Source organism: Netta rufina (assembly GCF_964035555.1).
Source record: "Netta rufina genome assembly, chromosome: 1".
Lineage (NCBI taxonomy): Eukaryota > Metazoa > Chordata > Aves > Anseriformes > Anatidae > Netta > Netta rufina.
In genome coordinates this window covers 54852991-54875141 of record NC_140123.1, presented here as the reverse complement: position 1 = coordinate 54875141, position 22151 = coordinate 54852991, and the positions used below count along the sequence as shown (strand labels likewise).

General features: G+C 41.2%; 1 protein-coding gene across 5 annotated transcripts in view; it reads right to left on the bottom strand.

Moving 5' to 3' along the window:
- The window catches only part of MBNL2 (muscleblind like splicing regulator 2), a 108645-nt gene that overhangs the window by 75624 nt on the left and 10870 nt on the right, over positions 1 to 22151 (bottom strand). The window contains exon 1 of one of the 5 annotated variants that reach the window (XM_084282595.1): positions 16413 to 16617. The exons of the other annotated variants lie outside the window; for them this stretch is intronic. The gene's annotated coding sequence lies outside the window, so the exon portion shown is untranslated. Of the gene's footprint in view, positions 1 to 16412; positions 16618 to 22151 lie in introns of those variants that run through there. 5 annotated transcript variants of the gene reach the window in all.

Genomic DNA, 22151 nt, shown 5'->3' with positions numbered 1-22151 from the left:
TCTCTCAGCAAGTCCAAGTTTGTTAATAGCCTTTCAAAAGTTGACTTTGTTCCAGCAGATTTTCTGATAAGTCACCAACTGTCCATTCATACCACTTCACATTACGTGCTGGATCAGCTACGATCTGCCTCCCTAGACAAAGAATGGAGCTGAAAGAGCAGCAAAAAGCAGCCAGAAGCCTTGCATCACCCATGCTGACTAACTCCATAGAAACATGCCCACACCTCATACCTGTTGGACAACTGGGACAGGGCCGGTGCTGATGGGCCCTGATGGGCCTGGCACCATGGGCTGCATCCCTGCTCCCTTCCCCACATTCCACCTGCCCTTTCTGGCAGGTCTGGCTCTTACTTGCAAGGTCCTGTATTTATTTGTAACACCAGATCAGACAGAACGGGCTTCCCTGCCCCTGGAAAGCAAGGCCGACCGAGTCATCCCACTGGTTTAAGCCTCGCCATGCAAAATCCCCCATTAACCAACAGAAGATCTTATTTCAAACGATGCTACCGTGCATGGAAGATAATTATCCTACAGCCGAGCAACATGTCAGTCGGCATGCCTGTTAAGCACATTTCAATAAATCACATTCTGAAAGAAAAGAACACGCCAGAAATTTTTGTTTGGTAGATAAGCTTTTCTCACTCCATCGGCCCACCAGATTAGGAAAGAGGACTAGAAAGTGATACTCAGCACAGAGGTATCATTCATCAGTGAGTACAATGCCAGTTTTGTGTTCTTCTTGCGAACCAATTTCTAACACCTCATTCATATTTTTGATAGGTAACCTAATATTAGAGTATCTAGTAGGACGGGACAATGTATCATAGAGTAATGTCTTAGCACAGGTCAGCAAAATTAAAGTATTAGAAACAGAAGCAGGCTACTGGCTCTTTTCTGAACTACTGTGAAGGCACAAAAATAATATTCGCTATGTTCAAGAAACAAGAGAAAAAAAAAAAAAGACAGACTTCCATGACACATCATATGTTCTTTGATGGAAAACATGAATGGAAAACCTTCCTGCCACCACAACATTTTAAGAAAAAACATTAAAATGTAGTAGAAAGTGATTAAGACATTTTCTTCAACAAATTTCGTATGTTATTTTGAACATTTCTTTAATCATTTGCAGTGTTCCCCCACACACTTTTTTTTTTTTTTTTTTTTTTTAAGATATTGAGCAGTTTTCATTTTTCCTTGAACAAACCATTATTGCTCAAACGAGGAAGAAATCACAACTGTCCTGTCAGGGAGGTAGCCCAGTACCTTGAGCAGGTGGCCAGGGGCCAAACCCACTAAAATTCCAATGCCAGTTCCTGTATTAATTTGACCTGAACTTTACTGAATCAAATGTGCCCTGACTTACAAAAGACCCATTATTTATATTATTTGCTTGACTTGGAGATAACTGTTGCAACACCTCTCCTTGTCTGTTATACAACCAGAGATGAACACTCACCAACTGTAATTCAAATGGTAAGCCTGCCAAGAGTCGATCATAACCCTTTCACTTAAGCTGACAGAAGTCCAGGGACAGGTTAGAAAATGCCAGTCTGCTTTATTTGAACTGAGCATGACCTCTAAATATCAGTTTTGCTAAATGAGCCACAATCTCCTCGCCAAGATCACTAATGTGCCGTGTTGATCCTTCTACTGTGCTGTGGTTCAGGTTTTCAGTGTGCTCCACGCTATTTACAGTAGAGCGCCGAGCTTCTTATAAAAACCTGTCGGTGTGCTTTGAAGCTGGCTTTACAATAAAACAACACTAATGTCCTTTGTCCTCTGGGAAACAGGTGAGGAAAGTGTGCTGCCAGCTGTGAAACAACAGCCACAGCTCAGGACCTTTTCAGCGGTCCCCTGCACTACTTTGGTAATGGACCATGAAATATTTCTGCTGAAGTTCAAGCCTGTAGGTGACTGGAACCCACAAGAGTATTTTCTAACATCAAAGTGCTTAGAAGTCATGCTGATAAAACTAAAGCTCATTATGCTTCAGTTAAAATGCAATTGCAGAAAACAGTTTTCCCTTCTTCTCGCAAACATTTTTTTTTTTGGTTTTTACAATTATTTTCATCCTGCTCCACTGAACCTTCAACTCCGTTCTTGGTCTGCATCTTCTCTCACAGTCCGTAACTTAAACATTTCTTGTTTTCAAGTCCAATAAAAAGTTTTCATCCTCTAGCCGTATGAATTTCATACATAAAATCCTGCTCCCACCTTGACAAGAGGGCTAAAGCAATTTCTGTTTCTGTGCTTCTGTGAGCAGAATTAATCATCCCTGGCAGCAATGACGTTATCACTTGGCCTCTTGTGAACACCAGTGTTTTGCTTTTGGCAGAGTGCACCATGTACCAGCTATTAATCAAACCTGATTCCCCAGGGAAGGGTACCCCAGTACATTAGGAGGTCCTGCACACACATGGCTACAGACATGCATTATAGTTTTTCAGGACTGTAAAAATATTTATAGAAGAGTGTGTGCATATACTCTGATTTTTTTTTATAGTCCTGGACTGGCATGGAGGGAATCCATGATCAAGTGACTGTTCTCACCTGCCAAAGGACCAAAAACATGCTGTTACAAAGGAGCACAACTTAAAAGAGCTCTGGCTTCTGTGAGTTCTCTATTTTCTGTACTCCAGTTTCACGCTAAGTCCAGAAGACAGAACTTAGGAAGGTATTTATTTATGTGACAAACAGTATCCCTTTCCAGTGAGAGACAGGGACAGCTCTGAACGAACCAATAACTCCATGTAAATTTAGAACTTGAAAGCTGAAAATACATATAAAACTGCCAATAGCATTATTAATAATATATTCCAACAAATTACCCTGCTCTGGAAAGCTGTATGGCGCATCCAAACAAAGCTCTGGAGGAGAATGTAGCAAGAGCACTACCTAATGCTATTAAATACGACTGCCTCTTAAGCAGTAAATCCATCGTGATGTACAGATTCCTGCACAACCTCCGGGAAGCACCGCTGTCCTGAGATACCTTCATCTCTGGGCCATTTTCTCAATTTCCATTTTAACTGAGAACAGAACACTGAAGTACATGAAGATGACTTTTACAGGTCAGTTGAAATATCCATCTAGCGCAATATCTTGTCTCCAACCATGGCCAAATACCAGACATCTACTGAAGATTATGAAAACAGGGCAGGCAAGAGTGTGGCAATTGCCAGGAATATACTCCCACCTCCAGCATCCTAAGGCTGATGCCTTTGTATTTAATAGGTCTTGTTCAATTCTTCTTCCATGGATTTGCCCACTCCCTTTTTGGATTCTGCTCTGTTAGCAGTGTCTTTCATCACGTGCATGAAAAGTGGGAGGGAATCTGACTGGTTTGCAACTGTTGACAGAAGACTTTCACCTCTGGACAGGAGACTGGATATGGAAGAAAACACGTCAGAATGTCTGAAAACAGCAAATGTAGCTGTGGAGTAAGGTGGCTAATAAAAACAAAAAATAAAACATACAAAAATTTTACTAAATCTGTATTTTTTACTGGCTTTTTTTACTACCCCTGAATGTGTTAAACAAGAAGAGAAGACATCCTTTTTCCTTCCACCCAAAGTGGAGCTTTGAGAAAAGTGCTTTAAAACCCATCAGCACAGGAAGAAACACCAAGATCCCTTCTTCTGCATCCCAAGCTCCATAACCTAAGAATACGCCTAAAAGCAATGCTATGTTAGCAATCCAATGGGGAATTGGAGAGAATAAGGAAAACCCAAGAGCATGCCCAAAACACCCAAAGTTTGACTTGCTGATTGTGCCCTGCCCAACCCTAAACATTTCACAACAATCTCAAACACATTTTGAAGGCAACTCATCACAACAGGGAAGTACTTACAGCAGGAAAAATAAGTATCATCTAGAGTGTCTTTGCTTCTCAAAGGGTTGCCCAGGCAATCCTTTGTCAGCGTCCATTTTAACACAAGTATTCAATTCCTCTCTCTCTTCGTTAGTGGCATGCATGTAACAAACAAAGCCAATTTTATTTACTTCCAAAAAAATAATAAAAAAAAAATCACAGGGCTGAACAGATGCAAGATTTTTACTTCTTACATATTTCATGGGACAAACTGCATTGATGGATTAAATGTGAATGTCAAAATACTTTACATCTTATGGCAGCTAGAAACATGGAACAGTGACCTAACCTTGATGTCTGTGGAGTATCAGACTGTTATCAAGTACCTTCAAAAGCAATCCTACTATATCTTCTTAAAACAATGAATGTTTGACAACATTCAGACAGCAAAGGTTTTGAATAATCTAAGCTGAAACCTTTCACTAAAAGCCATTTTTCAAAGACCTCTCCTAGTCAAAAAGATTTTTTTTTCACGTGGACCCAAAGTACGGGGTAAGAAAGTATTAAATAAGGTCATTAGTCTCTTCTGAAAGTAGCCTCCTTTTCTTTTCTTTTTTTTTTTTTTTTTGTTTGTTTTTTTGTTTTTAGCATAAAGATTATCTTTGGTCCTCTAAGATGAATAAAGGAAATATCTAATTATGCTCAATGTGAAAATGTCAGTAAAAGACTTTTTCTTTTCAAAATTCATGTCATTTATTTGTCCACATTAAAAAATAATCAGAGGCTACCTGTGTTGTATTTGACAATACATAGTAGAAATGTATATTTAAATAAATTTGCATTTATGAATTACTATTCTGTTGTCAGTGCATCATGAATTTAAAGAGAGAATGCTCTTCCTCAAGAATTGGTTTTGCAACTGCTAGCAAAGAAACAAAGAGCTTTTCTCAGAGTACTTGCAAGTTTCTGGTGAATTTCTGTTTTCTAGGAAATCATTGAAAACCTCTATTTAATCCTGAACCAAAAGGAAGGAGTTACAACTGGAAGAACTGTGCATCAACTGTCTGCAGGTACCACCTCCCATAGTAAACATTTGTCATTTTTTTTCCTCTGATCTCTTGGATGATGAATTTGGGGGTTGATACGCAGTACTGACCTTTGTTTTTGTCTGAGCACTGATTAGGAAGTGCTGACCCAATAAAAATGGGTCATTTTGATCTTGGTCCAAAAATCTCATCACCTGTTGGCATTTGAAGATAGTTACTTTTTAACCCAGCTTCATTGTAGGAAAAAAAATAAATAAACAAACATAGATATATATATTTATATAAGTAATGGGAGATAAAGCACTTAAAACAATGGACAAGAAGGATACACAGGAGGAAGCTGAGGAAGTTCACTGGCCAATAACAACGCCATCAGGTAAATTTGCACTCAAGTTTTCTGCCACGTGCATAGTTTAACTGTCTACAACAGGTAAGGGGGACACTGTGTGAAAAGATCAGGTTTGAGGCTGCCTAAGGAACCTAAAGGTGCACAAGTCCATGGGACTTGAGATGCATCCGAGGGTCCTGAGGGAACTGGTGGATTCAGTTGCCATGCCACTATCCATCATACTCGAGAAGCTGTGGCAGTCAGCTGTGGTGAAATTGGCAGAGGTATCACCCACTAGATCAGGTTGCCCGGGGTCTCATCCAACCTGGTCTTGAACATCTTCAGAGATGGGGCTTCCACGACCACTCTGGGCAACAACAACCTCTCTGATCTATGTCAGTAACATGGACAGTGGGATCAAGTGCACTCTCAGCATGCTTGCCAATGACACCAAGACATGAGGTATGTCATGCTGGAGGGAAGGGATGCCACCCAGAGATACCTGGACAGGCTCGAGAGGTGGGCCTCTGTGAACCTCATGAATTTCAACAAGGCCAACTGCAAGGTCTGGCACCTGATTTGGGGCAATCCCAAGCACAGATACAAGGTGGACAGAGAATGGATTGAAAGCAGCCCTGAGAAGGACTCGGGGGTGTTGGTTGATGGGAAACTCAACACAAGCCAGCAACATGCACTTGCAGCCCAGGATATGGTTGGATTTCTGAGGAACATCAGAAGTGTGGCCAGCAGGTTGAGGGAGGTGATTCTCCCCCTCTACTCTGCTCTTGTGAGACTGCAGCCTCGAGTGATGCACCCAGCTCTGGGGCCCCCAGCACAAGAAGGACATGGACACATTAGAACGACTCCAGAGGAAGGCCACAAGGATGGTCAAAGGGCTGGAGCACCTCTCCCATAAAGACAAGCTGAGGGAGCTGAGGTTGTTCAGCCTGGAGAAGAGAAGGCTCTGGGATGATCTTACATTGGCCTTCCAGTGCCTAAAGGAGGCCTACAGAAAAGACATGAAGGAACTCTTTGTCAGGGAGTGTGGCGATGGGACATGGGAGAATGGCTTTAAACTGAAAGAGTGCAGATTTAGATTAGATTTCAGAAGAAATCCTTCACTCACTGTGAGGGTGGTGAGGCCCTGGCACAGGCTGCCCAGAGAAGCTGTGGATGCCCCATCCCTGGAGGTGCTCAAGGCCAGGCTGGATGGGGCTTTGGGCAGCCTGGGCTGGGGGGAGGTGTCCCTGCTCATGGTATGGGGGTTGGAATTGGGTGGGCTTTAAGGTGCCTTCCAACCCACACTGTTCTATGATAAACAACATTCAGATTTCCAAAAGCAAACAAAGCTCGTTGTAAAAACAATTTCAAATGTACAGTCTTTCTTTATATTTCTGCTGGCTTACAAATTGAAATGGGCATGGATACGGGTAGTAGTACTGACTGGGTAGACAGTGCCAGTCCAAGGCTATTTAGTTTCTAAATCCTGGTTCAAATCAGACTGCAAGTTTTTATCAATATTGAAATGAAAATCCATCTCTATTTTAACTCAGCTTTTTTATATGGAAATAGAGCAATAGGAAGAAGTCCTTCCTACTCTTACTAGGATTTGTTGAAAACTTTCCTGAAGGAAATCTCAGTATCTCAATGCTTCCTTAGACTGAAAGGGAAAAATATCAGGGGGAAAAGTAAAAGTATTTTTAGCAATATTGAAACAATTCCATCTGAGCACTTTATTTTCATATGCCTGAACCACTTTATTGTAACTTAAATGTTATCATGGACAAGCACACAGTTACTCAGGAACACATCATAAATTCTGTTTTGATAGGAAAGTTGAATAAGAGTTCTTTCATCCTACCAAAACAAGGAGCTGCAGTATGTTTTCAGTGAAAATTTCCACTGAATACATTTCCCAGAAATGTTTTGATGGAGCACTTTTCCAGACCTTTGCCTACTATCTCTGCTTACCTGTAACTGCAGAGATTTCTCTCTCCTGCTGGGGACTGCTAAGCGCAGCTTGGTGTTCCTGAGTATTTCCGAAGAATGGATGTGCTTGTGACACTAAGTACTAGCAACTGGATTTTGGCAAGAGCATGTTTTCTGCTCGAATTGCAGAAGAAGATTTGGACTGTTTAAAATAAGTCTAAACAGTTTTGGCCTTTTCAAAGGTTTAATTCATTTGTTGTACTTCAAGCTTAGTCACAAATGGCTATTTAAATCAACATTTTGTTTTACACTCTATGTTTTGTACTGCCTGGCATAATTTATGCATTAAAACTGTAATGCAAAAATTTTCCTTTAAACTTGTGTAAATCTCACTTCGATAGACAGCACTGTTTTTAAAGGTATCATTTTTTTTTCCTAGCATTTCTTTCCCTGAAGAATATTTTCTATTTGACAAGGTCAACAAATAGCACAAAAAATATTCAGGATTTGGTCAATTAAACAACACCAAAAACATCACTCAGAGGTAAAACGCTGTCCATTTATAAACATAAAAAATGGACTGCTGTGATTATGCTTACACATTTCTATCTCAGAAAACAACTTTGCAAAAATGACTTAACAGATTTCTCTCTTGAATGCGCTTTATTTTTATGCAATGTTTTCTTAGCTTGTAAATAAGAGATTTTATCTCTTCTAACCTCCAGCCTGTATACACACACAGGCCTGTGACACTTGATAGGAGTTCTTCTCATTTCATACATCATTTCCAGGACATAGCAAGTAGGACATAAAATCAAACCAGACTGGGGAAAAAAAAAAAAAAACAACACAAGTCAACCAGCTCCCTCTCAGTCAAAAGTATGCCCTCAAGTAATCCTGTGCAACTTTGTGTGCTGCAAAGTATACATTACCAATATCTGGATTTTACAGAGATAGCTACTCTATTACAACACATAGACTTTAGAAATCCTGAAAAACTATTTGAAATGTCCTTCTCCAGGTTTATCCCCCTGTCCGTCATCTGAAATAGCAGTAACCATGGAACCACTTCACAGGAACTGAACAGAATTGCCCGTCCACTACCAAAAAAATAAGCACTATTGTACTCTGAGAAGTCAGAAAAGGGAGAGACTAAAGGTATAATGATATTATAGTTTCATGTAGTTGGATTTTTTTTTTTTTTTTTTTTTTTTTTAGAAACAAAGCCCACTTAATATATATCTTCAGTTATTTTTTTTTTTAATTATAATTTTGTAATGTTAGATTGAAATCCACAATTTTAAGGCCTTTTTTTTTCTTTCTTCCCTTCTCTGGCTTTATTATTGCTACATACTCACTTGATGAGAAAGGTCTCTATGAAAAATCTGAACAATCTAAATTTCATAAGTGAAGCACTGAAGACAATTAAAGGCACACAAATATAAATGTTTAGTATTTTTGAATCAGAAGAGCAGAAACTTGTCTGCTCTTTCTGAAGTTTCAACTTTCAGGCAATCATTTTTACCTCCAGATGAATTACTCTAAAGATGAAAACCATCAGATTTACCTTTCCCTCTAGTGAAAAGTATGTTAGCTTTTTGGTGTCCGAAGGCCAAGAGGACTGAGATACAGCTACCTATCTTCACCAAAGCAGACCATTGCTACTTAGGCAGCTTTAATTTCATTTATCTTTAAGAAAATAACTTATATTGATTCCCCTCACAGGAATCCTCAAGTTCAAGGATCTACTGTGCTATTCTACTGCAGCACAGCTAACTCTCACCCATTTTACTGGAAGCCTTAAAAACATCAAGTGCGTTTCATAAAGCCTTATCACCTACAAACATGTTTACAAGAACTGTTTTTAATAAAAAGTACAAATCTGACAGCTGTGGGTAAGACTTAAAGAAACACAAATCCTAAAAAGCTCGGAATTAAGCAAAATGAAAGCGAATGAATCTGTCATCTTTGTAACCTGATGATTTTTGTGGGACCTAATTCTCATGACATTATGTTATGATGATGTTATGTTTTGATGAATGTTATGGATGTCAAACAAAATTTAATTAAAAGAGGTAGCTAAAAATGCAAAGTACTTGCAGACGGCATGAAGACTGAAGTCAGCAGAAGTTCTGGGTCAATAAACTCTATGAAAGGCCTCCAAACTCAGCAAGTTCACATGGCTAAATAGCACACTTTTACTTATCTGCTACGATTTTTGCAATGAAGGAGTTTACTAACAGTTGTCCTCCTCTGCTGTGCAATATATACATAAACGTTGAAAGAGAGTTTGCTGTTAACATTATATACTGTGAAATCATTCCTGGAGCTAACTGTGAGGAGTTACGAAAGGATCTCATGATAATGAGTACACTGGATGACAAAATGACATAAGAATTTAACATAAAAACAGACAAAATAATGTGGATGAGGGGAAAAACAACAATAAAAGTAATAAATAACATACATATAACATCAAGTTCAAACAAGACACTACTACAGAGGAAAGATATTGTCACCCCTCTGAGATGAGGGAGCCCACAACTGAGATGGGAAAGAGAGGGACAAGAGCAATAGCACCGTCAGCATTATGAAGAGGCTACTAAATACAATGGCTCAGATGGAAACTTCTCCTCAGAAAGTCTCTAACCCTTGGTGACTAAAAGCTGAAGTCACATGCCTGTCAAGGTACACATTCCTGTCCTCAGCTCACCCCTTTGCCTTCTCTGCTTTGGGACTGCAACTCCTTACAAGCAGCCTAGTTCTGCAACTAGGGCTGGCAACAGACCTGTGGGGACATGCTGATCCTTGAGCCCTCCCATGAGAAAGTCAACACTCTCATCTCTTATTTCAAACACAGATTTCAGAGACCGTGGACTCATGCCACCTATCTTCAGGCACATAAACGCGGCACCGCTCACTGAAAAACACAATATCCTTAATCACCCTCGGTGCCAATGGAGAGGTGGGTACCTCCAAAGAATGATTCGGAGCATAAAGGCACGGCTTTACCTCCTGGAGGTACCACAAAGCTACAGACCATCCTTCGCAGAAAAATCTCCACAGAGAATGGCAGCGTGGGCCACGTGCTCTGCTCTGCATAGGAAGCATCTAGCAGCTTGGGAAGGTAAAAAACGGGCAGAAGTGGGCATTTGTTCTCAGGCCACGCTCCTTCACCCTTCAGCTGTTGGGCCTTGCTCCTCAAGAGACTGGGGAGAGAAGGGAGGACAGAGAGAGAGTGGAAAAACAATGGGAGAGAGAGAATGGGGGCTGGATGCCTCAAACGCCTCATGGTCTACAAGAGTCCAACCACTTCCAGCTCCATGGGTGAAGTCCAGGTCTGTGAGATGGATTTAATTCCAGGTATCACTCCGAAGCTTCCCCCCATGAGATGGATGCTGGGGCTTTTTACCACTTCGGACGTTTTATACTGAGGATTAAGCTGCTGGCGTGTCCCCTGCCGGTGTTTCCACTTCAAAGAGCTGCGGCTGTGGATTGCAAAACCTTTGAAAGTGGCCTCACCGCACAAAGTCCTGAGCATTAAATGAGGTCTTTAAAAAAAAAAACAAAAAACACAACAAGGTAAAAAGAAAAAATGCTGCCTTTCTAAACACTTCAGTGTAGCTACTTTCAAAGGCTTTCATGCCTTGCTCACTGTGGCAAAGAAATTTTTTTTTTTTTTTTTTGGCATTTCCTTATCCTTCAAAATTATAGAAATAAAGCAATCCAGACTGGAAGCATGCCCCAGGATTAGCAGAGGGGAACTGAAATACACAAGGGACCTGAAAAAATGCCCGTGAAGCAAAAAAAAAAAAAAAAAAAGTTTTTAAATGCATGTTCTACCGCTCCAGGACAGCGGCGCACCGTGCTGCCAGCGCATGTTTAGCATCTCAATAAGGACTGCAGCACTGCAAGCGGTAGCACAAGCGGCCCACACACAAGTGTCCTCTGGCACAGAAACCTCGCGACAGAGAAAGGTCTGCTCAAAACCACCGTCACCGCCGAGCTCCTGTTCGCCTTGCAGCTCCCCGCCTCGCTCCTCGGGCCGCAGAGAGCATTTCTTCGTCCCCGCTTTGCGATGGTGTCTGGCCAGCAGCCCACCTTCACCAGCTTGGGGACCTCCTGCCTTGGGGCCCCGGACCCTCCTTTTGGGCTGTGGGTGGAGGAAGGTGAGGTAGGAAAATCAATATTGCTCTTTGCAGAGCAACAAGAGGCAGGGAAAATGTGCTACCAGTGAATGCAGCTGCCAGGGAAATCCCATAATTGTAATGGCAACCTTTTAAATAAATAAAACGCAAGGCTCTGCTGAAGTCCTAAATCATTAACTGGGCACCCACATACACATGTGCCAGCTACCGATGTGGGAAAGGAAGGATAGCCATAGGTGTCTGTTTACAAACCAGCACAGTTGTAGGAGTGAAATATTTATGTATGATAACGGCACCAAAAAAAAAAACACCTAAAAAGGGAGAATGAATAAGGAAACAAAAAATGGACTAAAACTAGTCTTTGATATTCTACAGGGCAGTCACTTCCCCCACCTCAACGTCAAGCAGAGTCTCCGACTGATTGCTGCCAGCTGAATGCGTTAAAAGCAGAAAACCAACACACTTCAATTCATTTATTGAAAATCATATTCCAAGCTCTTGAAAGTAAGTGGAAATCTTATCTTGTCTCTTTCCAATTTAAGGTTAGTTTTAGACTAAGTTCCAGACACTACCCAAAAATAAATGCTTATAAAATACTTGCCGTAAAATAAAAAATCACTACAGATTCAGGAAGTGGGTGTGGGGGGGTGAGATTTCAAGCCTTTTGGTATACACACCTGAAGATTGAAAACGGATAAAAATCCTCAGTTTCTGAAAAAAAAATAATAATAATTCAGCCTGGATAGGAGAGAATCTTAGATGGAGGTGAAAAGAATATTTCCTAGGCCTATCTCTTAAAAGTGATCACACCCAAAAAGCATTGAAAATTTGCCTTCAGAATCCTCAGAAAGAGGAAAAAAAATAATAGGCACTTCAAAGTCCAAGCTTCCTTACATAAAACTCTAGAGGGAAAACATGTCCGTATTTTTCCTTACCTGTATTCTCTAATTCTCCCTATTGTTCAAAGTGCTGTACTCTCTGCAGGAGGAAAGATTTTACCACCATATGAACCTTGCTACCGCTCATGTCTCTGCTTACAAGTTCAAAAATGTGCACTACCCAGACATTCTTCAAATGGCATGCATCATCCACTCAGAAATGTCTAAAAATTATTGATCTAACCTAGATAAAAGAGTAATAGACTCTGATATAAGCCATCTGTTCCTACTTGATTGATTTCTTCATCCAAGAACCACACCAGTAAAACCCTCCTGTCTCATTATGTATTTCTTTGTGTTTCAAAAATCACAACAATGGAAGATGATAATTTTATGTGTATTACACGTTTGTTTGCATACATCTACATATAAAAATAGGAGGAAAGGAAAAAAAGCGTGTGTGTCTCCTTCATTTACCAGAAGTACAGCTGAGCTCTAAATTGTCATGTTGACGATATCACAAGCCCACCAGACCCTTTGCCAGACTTACACCTCCAGGAATCCTACAGGTGTTCCGTAACAGCAGCCAGCTGAACACTGGCATCTCTCAACAGTGTTAGAAACGAGCACTAGCACAAAAAGCTCTCTGCGTACTTTGTATTTCTTTGCACTGGTTACAATGAATTTCACATTTAATCTCCTGGTGGGTACACTCTTAAATTTTCACAGTCCCAAACTTTCCTTTTTTAGTGTGCCCAAAATACTGAACTAATAATTTTATATACCTTATAATAGATATAGATACACACACATACACAGGGAGATTAAGACATTGGCAAATTTTAGGAAGATGATGCGTCATTTCTTTCTCCTCAAGCGTCTTCTGCCCCAAACAGAGCTGAAAAGTTTGTTTTTAAAAGGAGACTTTGGGCTCCACACATCAATAACCAACAACTGTCACTGCATAATCTATAAGAATATAAGAATCTTCTATAAGAAGATTAGTTTAATTAGTCAAACAGATAATACTACCATGATTTGAACTAGTTTTCACCACTGACACCCTCTTAAAATGAGTTTTAATTTCCTCAGGCTATAATTTCAGCCTTTACAGACAAGTTACATAGCACTAGTTCACACTAGTTAACCATAACGCATTATGCTAAACACAACATATCAAATTAGCTTCACAACCAAAGGCTGGAAAATGGTTTTAAAAAGCAAACATACCAATAAATTCTTGCAAGAGATTATATTCTCTTTTGTAAAGAGCTATGTGTTTTTACTCACAAAGAAAGTAGAAAGTCATTGAGCTTAAAAAAAAAGCATTTCTTCTCTGAAAGATAAAAAGACTCCTTAAAGTCAAAGAAATTTCCAGTAACTCTGGAGAGCAAGATATCATCAATAGCTGTTATTTGAAATTTAAACCTTAGCAATGTGTCTCACTAACGATTTAAGAAATCAAACCATATGTGTAATTACTAATGAGGAATTTCATTTGAACACTAAGTCTTTTTCTCATCTCTCAATACTATAAAAAGTGAACATTTTACAGAGCTTTTTACAAATAAACACAGTGCAGCTTATTCCTGACATACTTGCGAGCAACAGAGAAGAACATTCATCCACAGCTGAGATGACTTACCAGACCTGAGTGCCTGAAATCCTATATAATATTAGTAGCTACTTCTCTTACTCAAGAAAAAATATATATATTTTTAGCATATGGTTATTTTAGAGTTTTGTAAAATACATGCTTACAAATGAAGAACTTGATCTTCCTTTATAAACAATCTGTAGTCGCAACACTATACTTCAGGACTAGTAACTCACTAGTAAATACTACCTTAGGAAAACGAAGAAACTAATTCAATACGGAGTAATTTATTCCCTGAAAAAAAGACAGACTGAACACAGTAAGATATTACTGTACAAATAGCTGTGATAGAGTCCATAGAGAAATTGAGCAGGAAAGATATTATTAAATGAAAAGAGGTACCAGAATCTGGCCCAAAATAATTTTATTACCAACTAGTTACATAAAAAGATAATTCAGAGTATTTGTTACTATCTCTGCCCTCCAAGATGAAAACCCACCATAAAAAAGCGTACCTTGAGCAGGCAAGATTTTTCTTTAAATCCCTTTGTTGACTGATTGTGTATTCCACCTGGTCTGCTGTTACAAGCTATATGATCGAGTGAGGAATGCAAGTTTTCACTTGGGCAGTTAGACATAAGAATGATAATTCTCTATAGTGCCATCTCAAAGATAAAAAAAAACAACCAGCCACTTAAATCATCTGAAAAAGCCAGTCTTGAAAAACGAGGCTGAAAATTTTTCTGTGTAAAAGCTGTGCATGAAAATAGTTTTATTTGCAAAAGTAAAAAAAAAAAACCTCACACTTCATAACATGAATAAGATTGACTTCTAATTATCAATCTTTGCTGCACATGCTTAGCATACTTTGCACACAAACACTACATTTGAACAGCAACAGCAAAATGTACATACTCATACTCCATTAATAATAATGTTCTACATCCTGACATATGTTTCTCTTGTTAGCAGCTTGAAATCCTCAGAAGACACATGAGGTTGCTATAACTTCGAAGAGCTCGGTGTTTGTAAATTACTGATTCATAAACTGAAGATGTGTCAACATCCCAGCTCCAGGTCTTCAGCGAGCACGTAGCCAGGTAACGAGGAATTTGAATCAACCTCCGCAGAAAAAAGTCAGCTGTGAGGAGCTGGGTGATGACATCAGAAGTTTTGAGCCCATGTCCTGTACCTCTCCCTGAAAAGGTGAGGGATGAATGGGGTGGGACAAGGGGGACGCTTGGTCTAGCAGGACCTATTTAATGAAACCCTTTTAAATTGGCTTAAATTGAAAGGTTTCTTTTTTCTTTAACACCATTTAAAGTCTTCTAGTCAGTAAAAGGTTCGTTTACCTTATTCCTTCTTGGAGACATTGATCTTCAGTCCTCCTTAGCTCACACACTTGATTTTTTTTCCACCCACATCTTATCTGAATACAAATATTTATACATAGTGTTCAAGGGTATTATGGCTTCACCAACTGTTAATCTTCATGAAGAAGTTTTTATTTTATTTTTTAAACTTTGTTATGTATTATGATGATATCACTATCAATGCAGCTGAAGACAGCATGGTAATTTGGGTAGCTAATTAGGTGGGATCCTGACTGGTACTGAGCACCATCAGCGCATATGGCAGCCTGAGAAAGTTGAAGAGGCTTTAGCACGTCACAGGATGAGGCAATGTCCTCAGACCCTTCCAGCAATACAGTGGCAAAGTTTGCTTCCAACACCTAACAAGTAATAATAATGAATAATAATTCTATCCCTCCAAAATTTTACAGTCTTCTGTTTAAATAATCCTTTTCCTTCTCTCCAGAGCACTTAACATAAATCTTCTCCATTGCTTCCTGAGGCTCCTCCTCGGCAAGAAAGTTGATGCGTCTCAGCAGTGAAATCATTGCTGCAAAAGCCAGCCTGCTCATTAAATTATTCTGCTAGCTGTGTGTTCTCTCATTAAAAATGCAGAAGGATCAGATAATTGCAGTACGTATTATTAACCTTGTTATCCTTGTTTTCACGTAAAGGTCCTGTTTTGTTGCCGAGACAAAGACCTGGAAATGGCAGGGGAAATGCTCGACTGAACTACAATACGAAAAACTCTAACAGCTTGCCTTCAGGAACACAAGGAATCACTGCGCAGTCTAAAATGCCTAGACTTTTGTAATGGAGTAAAATACTGTAATCTCACCGTGCAGCTCCTTCAAGCCCCAGGCAGACCGTCCTGGCTTTAGTTAAAGCCTCCGATAGGGAATTATTTATAAGAGCCATCCTAATTCACGTAAATCTTCAGACATATCTGCTAGAAACTTCACAGATTTCCAGGTTGACTCATTCTCTTTATTAAAGCTAGGAAGCACTGCCAGGCGGCAGCCCAGCTAAAAATCCAATTAGGATGCCGTACTTCTGAAACACACTGACCTATTTCTTTATTTTTGCTCGCGTTATTTTTAATGTGCATATACTCACGGTCTATTTCTGAAAAGAGCTGCTTATGTTGTGACTGAACTCCCCTAGAAAAACAAGTTAGCATAAAATCCGCATACTGCGCCCCGACAGCAGGTAATCACCGGAGAAATCTTGTTTCCCCGACTCCCCCAGGCAACACATACGGTATGCAGCACACTGCAGCAAACTCTTTAAACATTCAATAAAAGACAATGATCCTCCTACCTTGTTCAGCTCTGTCTATTCGGCACATTTCCAGCGGGAACAGAAACCTCTGCTATCAACAAACAGCCGCACCTTTCCTGTTCCATCATTGCGATGAATAATTTTCACCCAAAATGATCAGCAGTCCCCCTCCTTGTTTTTTTTTTTTTTTTTTTTTTGGTGCTCGGGAAGCCCTGTGCCTTATCCCTTATCGGGGGATTTTTCCCTCAGATGATGAAGCAAAGACACAGCCTAAACTCTGTTGCTGAAGGACTGCAGCCCTTCCTTCTCCCAGAGCCCTCCCAGCATATGGCAGCCAATCACACCCCGCATCGTCAGCCCTGCCGCTCTCGCACCGACTGTATTGGGGTGATTGACACAGCAACACAGCGCTTCCAACGTGTAAAAACAATGCGTCCATACTGATGAACCGGGAATTTCCCTCGCCCAGGAAAGGAGTTTTGCTGGCGAGGAGGCAAAGCGATCCCCCTCCATGAAATCCCACATGCGGCAAACGCAAACAACTCCCTTCCCCTCCATCGCCGCGACAGCTCGGCGATGTTTTTGCAGAAGGGTTTTAGGAGCTTTTGCTGGGCATAAACGCGTGCACAAACAGCACTGGTGAAATCGTAGAACTGCAGCAATGCTGTTTTGTTTGTAAAGGTTTGCCGTGCATCTCAAGGCAAATAATCCGCCCCTTATTTTAACGTGCAGCCAACACGCACTCCGATTCAGACCTTGATGTTCTCATTTTAATACTGCACAACCCTACTGTGCAGTGTTTGCATTTAACAGCCACACATACACCATCACTTTCATAACATTTGAGACCAATTGTCATGCACCACAGGTACGGGATGCTCCTCGACAAAGACATGATCCATCTGATGACGTTTTAATACCCTTGGCAGAAAAAAACACGTAAGCGGCCCCCAAACTGTGGTACATGCTCACAACTGATCTTCGTTAGCATCGAGGTTCAGGCGTAAGGACTACGAAACCAGTTGCCATTTTCAAGCCAAACCGTGGGCAGATCGATACACTCGTTACACAAGGTCTGGTGTCGGTCAATTTGCTCACAATTTTTGCTGGAGTTTTAAATAAGAGAGCAAGGCAGCAAAGGATTATTGAACAAGAGTTGCAATTAAGAAAAAATACAAAAATGAGCTTAACCAGAAAGTCAATCTTTATCCAGAAGGGGATAAAGATTGCAGTGCAATACTACTTTAGACAGCAGTTTATGCAATTCAATCCATTACATAAAAATGTGTAAAATCTATTTAAATTCCACTAAAACTTTAAAAATGTGAATAGACAAGAGGAAAACAAAGCCCTCATTCAACCGGCAGTTCCGTCCCAAGGCCCCATTGTTTCCTATCGCCTGTTTTGCATATTAGAAATGACGCTTTCCAAAACCCATCACCCTGCCATCCTGCAAGCAAACACTCTCCTTTGGGCTTCATCATCTCCCATCTGATTTATTAAGGTCTCCCCCCCCTCCTTGGCACCACCAGCCCTCTGGCCCGCTGCCACCGGTGTCCCCACCATCTGACCATGACGCACTCCTCTCCTCCATCCCTTCGCAGCTCCCCCTCCTTCAAGTTCAAGTTTCTGCTGGCTCCTACAAGGCAGCCCTCCCTCTCTGCTCAATCACCCCCTCCATTCTCTGCTTTTAACATCAACAACAACAAAAAACTAAATAACTGGTACTGAAGAGTCTCAGAACCCCAGAGACGGGTCACACGGCTGGCCTGCTCCATCTATTATCGAGGTGGCCCGGCGCATCTCGTTGGTATTTTCCACATTCCTCTGATTCTGTCAAACTCAAACTGCCCGTGTTAAAATTTTCCATGCTGGACATCTGCTGCAGGATTTATTTATTTGCCTGCCAAAACGCAGTTTGCCCATTTCTGAGACAGGCTAGACAAAAACATGTTACTCTGCCGTTCTCACAACCGACTCAACTGGGGAACTCTGCTCCCCCCGCTCCCCCTTGACAGGGCAGGCTTGAAATTTGGCACAGCACTGATCCCTCAGTTTATTATTTATTATTTATTTACTTTAATTTTTAAAGGCTATGCCTTTTGCTATGCTTATGAAAACATCTTTGTGTCAGACAAAGCTCTAGCACCTACCAGAATCCAGCTGATACACCTTCCTATTTTTCTTTTTGAGCCCTGCAACGTAAATCACGGAAAATGTTCTGCAGCAAGCATCCACCACCTCCTCCGAATGTGGCTGGAAAGGCACCAACCCCACAGTGCGACTGAGCATGTAATGGGCTCAAGTTACAGGAGATTAGCAGGATTTCCCCTGTAACTGCTGCTCCCATCTGCCAAAGACCAGACATTGGAAGTGACAGCAGGAAGACAACCTCGCCTGTTGCTTTCGTGACCCTTCGGCTGATGCCCCACGGATGTGCAGGAGACAGACTCTTCATACAGCACCACAGCAGGGTGTGAGAAAAGGTCAAGGGGACCAAAACATGGCACGAAGCTGGGCAGGAGAGGAGAGGTCGCAATTAGAGGAAGGGGAGGAAGAGAAGCAAGAGCCAGAATCTGGGAATCCTGGGTCTGGTTGAGCAAAAGGTTAAAGCAAGGAAGCAGAGAGTGTTTCAGCTGGATGAGGAGCTGGAGAGAGCAGCCAGCACGGGGAACCACTGGGTCCAGCATGGCCAGGAGCTGAGAGATGTTACCAAGGGAAGGACAAAAGACTGATGAAGCCCGATGGCCCCACAGCACCACACAGGGTCCAAGCATGAGGATGTGCAGCGCAGACACCACCATTTTGCCCACAGAGGGGCTTGCCCTGTGCTGTGGAAAGGCAGGCCAGCCGTGTCCCTCAGCTTGGTGCCAGCACCCTGTCCCCTGCCCTCTCCTGTCCAGCAGGACCCACAGCCACAGTCCCCCTTTCTCAGTGAACCAACATGGCAACACGCATCAAGAGCTTTAGTGGTTCGTTAGTTTGCTTCTGAGAAGGAAACTTCCAAGTTACTTCAAAAAGTTTAAAAGAAATAACTAAATCCAGACAAGTTACCAGCACAAAGCCCAGAAGCACTGGGATTCACCACTGCCTCCACAGCTTTATTTCGGTGGCACTGCTCCACAGCGCACATGTTGACTGTGCCACAGTTTCCAGGTGCATTGTAGGAACAAACCAGGCCCACACTGAGCAACAGCTCTGAGCAAGAGACAGGCTGAGGGAGTTGGGGTTGTTCAGCCTGGAGAAGAGAGGGCTCTGGGGAGACCTCATAGTGGCCTTGGGTACCTAAAGGGGGCCTGCAGGAAAGCTGGGGAGGGACTCTTTGTCAGGAAGTCTGGCGATGGGTCAAGGGGTAACGGCTTTAAACTGAAAGAAGGTAGATTTAGATTAGATTTCAGAAGAAATTCTTCACCGTGTGGGTGGTGAGGCCCTGGCACAGGCTGCCCAGAGGAGCTGTGGATGCCCCAGCCCTTGAGGTGCTCAAGGCCAGGCTGGATGGGGCTTTGGGCAGCCTGGGCTGGTAGGAGGCGTCCCTGCCCATGGTAGGGCGGTTGGGACTAGATGGTCTTTAAGATCGTTTCCAACCCAAACCAATCTATGATGATCCTCTTAAATTATGTAAGCAAAATTAGCAGCTACGTTCTCACCCAGTGCCTTGTATGTATGATTACATTTTAGTTCCTCCCTTGTCAAATTATCAGAATCCTCTCAAATCACTAAGGTGTGCTGAAAATAAATGGTCAGATGTGTCAGCCCCTCAGCTAAGTCCCATCAAAAAGCTCAAGAGAAAATACATAATCTTTCTGGGAAAAAAAAAAAAAAAAAAAAAAGGTGTTTGAGTAGCATGCAGCAAGTAAGGCATGAGTTCACAGACTGAAGGAAAAAAATATATTTAAAAATACCTGTTCTGTACATTGAGCAAGGAGTTCCAGAGTGACTGATCTGAAGTTGAGATGTGCCCATCCAATCATGCATCTTTTACGTTAGTTACAAAAAAAAAAAAAAAAAAAAAAAAAGGACAGGATTTCATTTTTCAGGCCTACTTATGCATTCTATTATATATTTAATTGCAGTATGACAAAATCTTACAGACACAGAGAAACTCAGATGTCAAACTGAGGGAAGAAAAACAAATAAAGGTACATTCTGAACACAGAAATGCCATCTGCTCTGCTTGAGAGCTTCCTGTAATTAATGATTCAAGGTAAAAACACTGCTGAAGGTGATTCTTGCACACAATTTTCTGAAGGTTGTAGATATAACTTTTGGAGAAAATTGGATGATTTTGCAAGTAATAAAGTAGCAGTAAACTGGAATGTGCAGAACGTATGTTTTTCTTTTTGCCTTCTTTGCTCTTGAATGATAGCTATTAGATCTAATCCCGGAAACAACAAAACTTCTTGATTTAAACAGAGCTACACAAGTATGGGCTATAGATATCACTAGCATTTAAAGTGCCAAGCAACTTACTTGATATTGAGTGCAGCAGAAAGATGATTTTCAGCCCTGCATAAATGACCTATGGCAACAGTGACATTTCAGTAAGTTCAGCAATGGGGAAAAGAACTTCAGAACTATTCCTCGTGTCAGTGATAGACTCTTCCCCTAGTAACTTCCCACAGCTGCTACTACCAGCAAAATTCAACCTCAGTAGCTATGGTCTGAATGACAGCAGAAAGAACATTCAAGGCAGCTGCCAAGAGTTTAAATCTAGACACCTAGACCTATTCATGCACAGTGCTACTGATGCCAGTCTTTGCAAAATATCTCACTATTTCTGAGATAATGGGGCTGAAGCGATGGTAGAAATCGTATTAAGTTACAAAAATAAGATCTCCAGCACTGCCAAAATTCAAGTTACTGACCAGAATTAGGCATGATGTTCTGAAAGGATGCTGCTAGATCCGATTTGTTTCTTTTTAAATATGCTTATAAGAACTGTAAGTCCAGGATTTCAAATGCTTTAACTTTCTAGTACCTAGACATCCCAACTTCCTCCTAACCTAGAAAACCTTGAAATTGATCATACACAGACAAGAAAACAGACTGTTCTAGTTTCACTATCTATGCTGAGAGAAATATGAAACAAAAAGACAGAAGCAAGCACTTATTCAAAGCCAGAAGTTAGGATTCACCTTACCAAACCTGAGGTGGCTTCTGGAGGCCTTCTAAATCTCCTCTCTCCACCCGCTGGTTGCACAGGGAATTTAAGCCATGTCTAAATCATGAGATCCAAATGCATGGGTTCAGGCTCGCACCCTGCCTGCATCCTGACTTTTTTGGGATGACAACACATCCCCATCAGGAAGCAAACTGAGTATGCATGCACCCTTCCTTCTCACGGTGGTTGCAGTTGGGACGGGTAACGAACACACCAGCCAGAAGAAGCTGCAGCACACTCCAACCAGGTTTTATAGCTGAACATTTGAGACATGTATCCTGTGTGCACCGCAGAGCCGAGCTGCCTCTGGATGTAGCCTTATGTGCTTAGCTTGAAATATATGTGGCCAAATATAAACAACCACATCTCCATGAGTCACCCTACTCCCCCTCTCTCCTTATAGTCACTAGAGAGAAATAGGCATTTGTAGGCTGTGATTCATCTTATCCCAAAGTAGATATTCTAAGAGATTCTTCCATATCCTAAAAAATGTCTTTCTATTGATTACCTGAGATGGCCACCCTTCTATTAAGTCCGTTGTTAAACACATAAAAGATGAGACCTTACTATAGAAGAATCTTTATTAGGAACTTACAAATTTAGTCTCTTTAGTTACA